We start from the raw sequence: 7,045 nt of genomic DNA on the forward strand, positions 1-7,045 counted from the left end.
AAAAAGTGCCAAAGATTCAGGCCACATCTACAGGAGTGGCTTCTCCCAGCAAAACTGGACTTTTGCCAGAAAAAAAGGTGGCACATCTACACAGCAAATGCACTTTGTCAACAGTTTGTAGGCAAAACCCAGCACATCTGCAGGCAGCATTATACCTCTCCCCGTTCAGGCATAACGCTTCTCATGACAGTGTTCTATCAACAAAACAGCCACGTAGATGTTCCAGGGTCCTTTTGTTGACGGAGAGGTCTTCCAGTTCACCAGGTAGCCCTGTTTGCAGAGCTTCTGGTCAGCCATTCTGTCAGGAGAGGGCTGGACAGCCTTGCTGCTCTCTGTCCACAGAACGGATTGCATCTACACATAAGAAGATGGAAAGAGCAAGCTGTTGACAGTTTTGCTGGGAAATCCCTTCTGACAGTGACTTCTGTCAACAGAAGTTTCCCATGTAGATGTGGCCACAATGTAAATATGTATTTAAAAGACATAACCAAAATAATCCTTAAATTAAAGATAATGAAATCCACATAGCTGATCAGATAAAAATAAGCTCTTATTATTTGCCTATTTTACTTAATCACATTTTAGTAGATTGAAGGCTAAGGATTACATTTCCTGTATTTTTTCACTTCTGACAGCATCAGGAAACCACAAGCAGCTAAACTGGGTTTGCTAGACATCTAAGGAATATTACACTGATGCAAAGTCTCCTGATAAAGAATAAATTGTAAAAATCCCCTCACCAATGGATTGGGGGATACAACAGTAACAACTGTGGAGAAATATCAGTGCACTACCAAATTGGATTTATCTTCTCCACATACCTTCTTGAGTAAATTTGATACAATTAGAAGGACAGGATATTATAATGCAATAATGTAACAAACTAGACCTCCCTAATTCCATTCATGTAGTCAGATACTTGCTGGGCAAAATTTACTGTTGGAATGAATGGGTGGAACTTCCTTGAAGTCATTTGGGCTGTACCCATTGACGTCAGCTGTGATATAGCTTACTGTATTATCCTTTGTCATTAAAGTAATGTTCACAGCATGTCCCTCTTTCTATGAAACACCATGAATGTTTAAGAAAACACTTTTTCAGTGCACTACTGAATGACTTTCAGGTCAGAATAGTCTAGAAGTAGCTAGAGAAGCTCCACCATGTAGAATGTTTAAATTTATATGATGTATTTATGTTTACACATTTTGGGCTCTGTTGAAGAACATCAAGTTCTCTGTAATAATCTCCCAAATAACCTATTATGCAGGCTACAAGGGTGTAAGTTACTGCAAACACAGCTGAGTGCTCTTCTTCCATGTTATGACTCTGGCTAGTGCAATGATCTCAGATGAGTGATGACGAGAAATAGCAGGTTGAAGAAACCTGTTCAAAATATCATGGATAAACTCAGTAGTTTAATATGGCCAAAGACTTACAAAACCAAAAGCGTATTTAAATCAGTTACTCAGAAAAGATACCATTGAAGGAATTGTCTGGAGATGAATAAACCATTAAATATAAATCTTAAATTCCAGAATAAATCCTGTTATTTTTCTGTTGACCAAAGTTGATTTCCAGAAATATAACTTGTACTGTCTTGTGTTTAAGAAGAAGCTGTAAGTATTTAAGTTTACAACAGTATTTCAATATCCCAATATCCCATTAAAATAATTACAAGAAACATTTAAATCTAATACTTGGATATGTTTTGCAAACTCCATCTCACATGATGCTGAAGAAAAAGTTTAACAGGAAGGTTGCTTCTCCTGGATACGTTTTTTTGCTGTTTTGAGCAATTTCAGGCAGCCAGAAACTGGCTTGTGAGTGGAAAAAGAGAATCTCTAAAAGCCTAAATCTGTTCCCAATGAGCATTTTACTACTGACTTCAGTGACAGCAGGAGGCGGCTGTGGCATAGGATATAAAAGAATGAAGAAGTAGAGAGAAAAATGTTCGCTTTGTCTTTTGCCTGCTCACAATTCATACTTTCAACTCTACACATGTTGTACAGTCTCACCCGTCTTCTCTCCTTTGCATTTCTTGGCTCTCAGAATTTGGCAACCACCAATCTAATTAATTACATTAGATAGCCAATCCATTATGTGTTATATTTGCCCAGTAGGATTTCATCAACAGAGCAAGGCAGGGTGTTTTTTTTTTTAAATCTTGCTATTGTATCATCTCTGTACATACCAAATAAGTGCCCACACCAGTAAATTATTCTTGAGGTGGAAGGACTCTTACCTCTCATTCATTTGTATTTTTGCCAATAAAATTGGAAAAGCCTCATTTCCATCCCAAAGCAGAATGAAATAAAAAGTTGAAACCTCAGAGTTTTTCAGAGAAGGGAATTTTCTTCTTCTCCTCTCTCTATCACAGCCCCATTGGTGCTGGATCCATGGGTGCAGTGGTGCTGCAGCACCCCCAGGTTTGGAAGTGGTTTCTATTATATACAGTTTCCATTTGGGTTCAAGGGTTCTCAGCACCCACCCACACCCACTATAAAAACTGTTCCAGCAACCCCAGATAGCCCTAGTATGGGCAGTCAATATGGGCCATGTTTTAGGTTTGATCAAGTTTACTCTTTTCCACCGGGAGCTCAGATGGTGATTTAAAAAAAAAAAATACTGTGGTAAAAATTAAAAAGGTTGGCAAAGTAATTTAAAAATCAGCATAATTAAATTCCATAGGTTTCTAACTCATTTGGGATCTCTCAAGAACAGTGGTGAAATGGCAAATTTATTCCTGCCACTGGCAAGCAAAAAGTAGATAGTAAATCTCCGAGATATGAGAAAGGTTAATAGAAGATGGTAATAGGGAAATAGAATATTCTGTGACTTCGTTCAGGATTTTGATATTGACGCTAAAAGTGGAAAACAGAAGTTCAGACTTCCAAGTATGGAATTGTATCTCACTCGGTATTTGTGCTTTATGTTTTTAGTAGACTGGCTTTACAAAATAAGGCAGCTGTGTAGAAGCAGAAGAGATGGATTTTTATTTCACTGAAAAATACCATTTGTTGGCTGGTTATTTGTTTAACCTGGTTCACCTCCAGTGCTCTTTCAAGCATGCGTGTTCGTTGATTTTTCCTCTTTTTGAAGACTTAAAAAGAGTTGAATATAGATCAAGAGAACCAAACAACAGTTCTGGAAACTGAATTCCTCACTTTTTTTTTAAAATGGGGCAGTCCAGAAAAATGTATGTTCTGCCAATTAGCCACAACCTTACTTCAAAGGAGACACCATCTTCAGTATTCAATGTATGGCCAATGTATCAGAGAGGTAGCTGTGTTAGTCTGCAGCTTTGAGAACAACAAGAAGTCTTGTGGCACCTTATAGACTAACATATCTTGGAGCATAGGCTTTCGTGGGCAAAGAACCACTTCATCAGCTGATGAAGCGGGTCTTTGCCCACGAAAGCCTATGCTCCAAAATATCTGTTAGTCTATAAGGTGCCACAAGACTTCTTGTTGTGGCCATTGTATGGGACTACTGCTGCCACTAGAGCTGCTGAATGGTTAAGTGGGTGGGTTGGTTTTGTATTTATTATTTTATTGTAATCTGGAAAAGTGTAGCTCACTAGGCAGCAATCATATTACAATGGGTTTTGGATGCCATCAACCTGGGATGGATTTGCAGTTTGTAACCCATTACCAATCTCATTCAGTCTCAGCTAAGATTCAATTAATATCAGCAAAACAGGACACTTTATTTAAAAAATTACACTGGCAGTATACAGACACAGTGGTACCAGAACACATGCCTGCAGCACTGGGTTACCACTCATGTCTTTCTGCTCAAACACGTCACTCAACCAGAAGGAGGAACGGGCCAGTTTAATAGGTGTGATATAGTCTAGCCAGCAGAGGGCAGTTGTAAACATGCAAAAAAGACAGCTCATTGCAGAATTCTGCTGTGTGGTTTTACATGTAGTTAGTTTTTATGTTGCATTTAATATTAAATTATTGATACTATTAACTTTTCGCTGAGATCTGTTAAGTAGATGCAGCCTAATTTGCAGTAATATTCACTTGGAGACTCAGGTAAGTTAAGAGCCTCTAAAAAGAAACATTAAAATTGAAGCTCAAGTTCTTTTGATTTGGGAAGGAAAAAAAATATAGGGATTTTAATTTATTTAGATGTAAAATAACAGTGATGCCTGCCCAAAGCTAGAACCCTGACATGGCAACACGCTATTTACAGCTCAGTTAAATCTTAGCAGCAGTGATCAGTCCAATGAGAACTCAGGAACCCAACCCCCTCTCACCTTCATCACAAACAGAAATACCACTGGCCCTCAAGAAACCTCTCACACTGCTGTATTTTTCAGTATTCCCGGGAAGCCCCAAATTCAGACTATGTTGGATCAAGTGACAATAAGTTCTGGAGTCTTGAGTATTCCCAGAGAAGCTGCCCTGCTGCTCCATCTGTCCTGTTTTATATATTGAAGCTGACACAGTTAGAGCACCTCTGCTGATCACAGCCATGGCCCAGGGAGAGAGGTGACCCCTCAGGTATACAAATCCTCCCTCAAAAATTCACCACTGCTGGAAAGTACACAGAAAAGTGCATCTCTGTAAGGATGAGGCAGGTGGCAAGTTGTGTTCACCACTAATGACTAGCTAAGAATGGCATGTTCCATTAGACACGTTACCCTCTCTACACTGCTCCCACGAAAGGCTGCAAGTTGACTGTGCCCTCCTGCTATGTCTTGTCTTTACGCCCTAAGCTGTTAGGGTCAAGGACTGTTGTGTGTTACTGCACAGATCCACAACCCCTACTGTCATGAATGAGTGCAGGGAAGGGGTTAATCTCTTTCTCAGGTAACTTGAGACCAGGTGAGCCCATGGGAGTGGAGTGACTTTTTTGAACTGAGAACAATTGCAGTTTTAGGGGTCTTTTGTCTGCTGGGGAGTCAGAAAGGGGATGTAGAGAGAGGATGTCTCCCAGGCAATTGGAATGAATGCCATAAATATCCTGAGCATCTCCAAATCAGCCACAGTGATGTAAGTAGGTGGTTAGTGTCTAGTTAGACGAGATCCAGTTATGGTTATTTTAAACGTGGTTTGGACTGGCTCTACTTTTCTTTTAATGATTCTGGTTATTAATTTGGTTCTTTGCTCCTGAAAGTTTTAAGCTGAATCACAGCGAGGAAATAAATCCTGGCTTAAGTCTTCTCTTGCTTTCTGAATAAAGCACCTTTTTGGTTTTAGAGACAGTTCTATTCCCTATGTTGTCTGTGAGGCCTGCCTACCTATATGCCTTCGGCCAGATAGCTACCAGTTTACAGCTCTTTTTCTCAAGAGCAAGGTTCCCCCACCCCAACGCACGCACATGCACACACACAGGAGGAATTCCCCAGTGTGTCTGCCTGGATGAAAGGGGGACTTCAGAGAGCGGGAGGGTGGCAGCGTAGCCTCCAAGGTCCAGAGGATCTGACACCCTGGAAAATTATTAACTAAAGCCTGTGCATAGGCAAAGTGTGTTAAGATTTTGTGGCCTCCACTTTCTGCACTTGGAGCCTGACACCTATGCTGAGCTGCTGCCCAATCCTGTAGGCACCTAAACTCATTTTGCTCCTACTTTTTCCACTGTGAAAGTTATTAGGCATCTACATTTGTCTTCTCAAAGCCCACAGATAAGCTGACCCCAAAGGAGTGACTGAGGATCTGCCTAATATATTAAATGCTCTTAAAACAAACAAAAACAAACAAACACACACACACACACACACACACACACACACACCATAAAACATCTCCAAGGAAGGAGAGGTAAAGAACCCTTTTTCTTTGTCTGGGAAAACTCTATATACCACATACAGGGGAAGGACTCTGCAAGTGCCAAAAAGAAGCAACCCCATATTGTAGTTGGTAGAGGTAAGTAGCCTCTCTGGCCCAGATTTGGGTGCCTATCTCCCACAGACACATGGGGCTGAAACCACACCCTTCTCTTCCAATCTACCATTGGCTATTTATTTATCTCCTTGCCTAGCATGCAAGCTTCCTTGGCTCCCATTCATTAGGGCCTCTCTCCCCCCCATGCATCATAGAGAGATCTTGGGCACCTAACTCAGGTTCTGTGGATTCATCTAGGTGGTTAAATACACAAGAGTCTTACTTCCAAGTTATTTCTCAAATGATTTGAGAGCACACAACTGTTTTCAAAAAATAGGACATAACCTAGAAATGCTATTTTCCAAGAAGCAAAATAATCTAAATTGTATTAAAGTGAAATAATATTTGAATTTTTTATCTCACAGAAAAGAAAAGAAAAGAAAAAGGAGAGTTATTTTACTGGATAAAATAATGCAATATGACCTGTAAGGAAGAATCGTTACTTGCACTCAGAAAGTCTACCCCTGTCAATAACTGGCACAAAAATACTAGCCACCCTTTTTTATGACCAAAATTACTGTAAATGGTCACCAGTCCAATATGCTTTTGTCATGCTAACTGTTTGATTGCCCATTTATTTTGTTCTAAGAATCCTGGCTGAGTACTTACCTACATGGTACAACAAAGCACACCAGAGAAGTGTGATTTATACACAACTAATGTGTAACTCTCAAAATGTCCTGGGCAGACCCTGCTAGAAGGCTCTAAAAAAAGATATCCAGTTTGCTGAACCAAACTGATTGTTTTTAGTTCATGCCACCAGGGTCCACACAGGGCAGTTAGCAAGCAAAACATTAGTGCTTTACAAATCATCTCTCCCCAGAGTGCTTTGCCAGCGCTGCATAGACATTTTGAGCATTTGACACTGAAGTCCAGTTTTCATTATTAGTGCAACTGGATGCTGATAAGATGCATAAAAAGCAGACAGGCATGTGTTCTAAAGGGTAGGGTGCTTCTGCTGTGCTTGTCTCACGCAGAAGTGGATTTAATGCTGGGAGAGGATTTTATGTGCTTTGTGCTTACAGAATCAGGAACACAGACACGGTTCAACAAATACAGTAAACTTTTTGATATCTGGCAGCCCCAGGACTTGGGGGTTGCCAGATATTCCAATATGCCGGATACTTGAGAGGTTCCAAATGATCTGGGCA

Source organism: Carettochelys insculpta, chromosome 4, assembly GCF_033958435.1.
Source record: "Carettochelys insculpta isolate YL-2023 chromosome 4, ASM3395843v1, whole genome shotgun sequence".
NCBI lineage: Eukaryota > Metazoa > Chordata > Testudines > Carettochelyidae > Carettochelys > Carettochelys insculpta.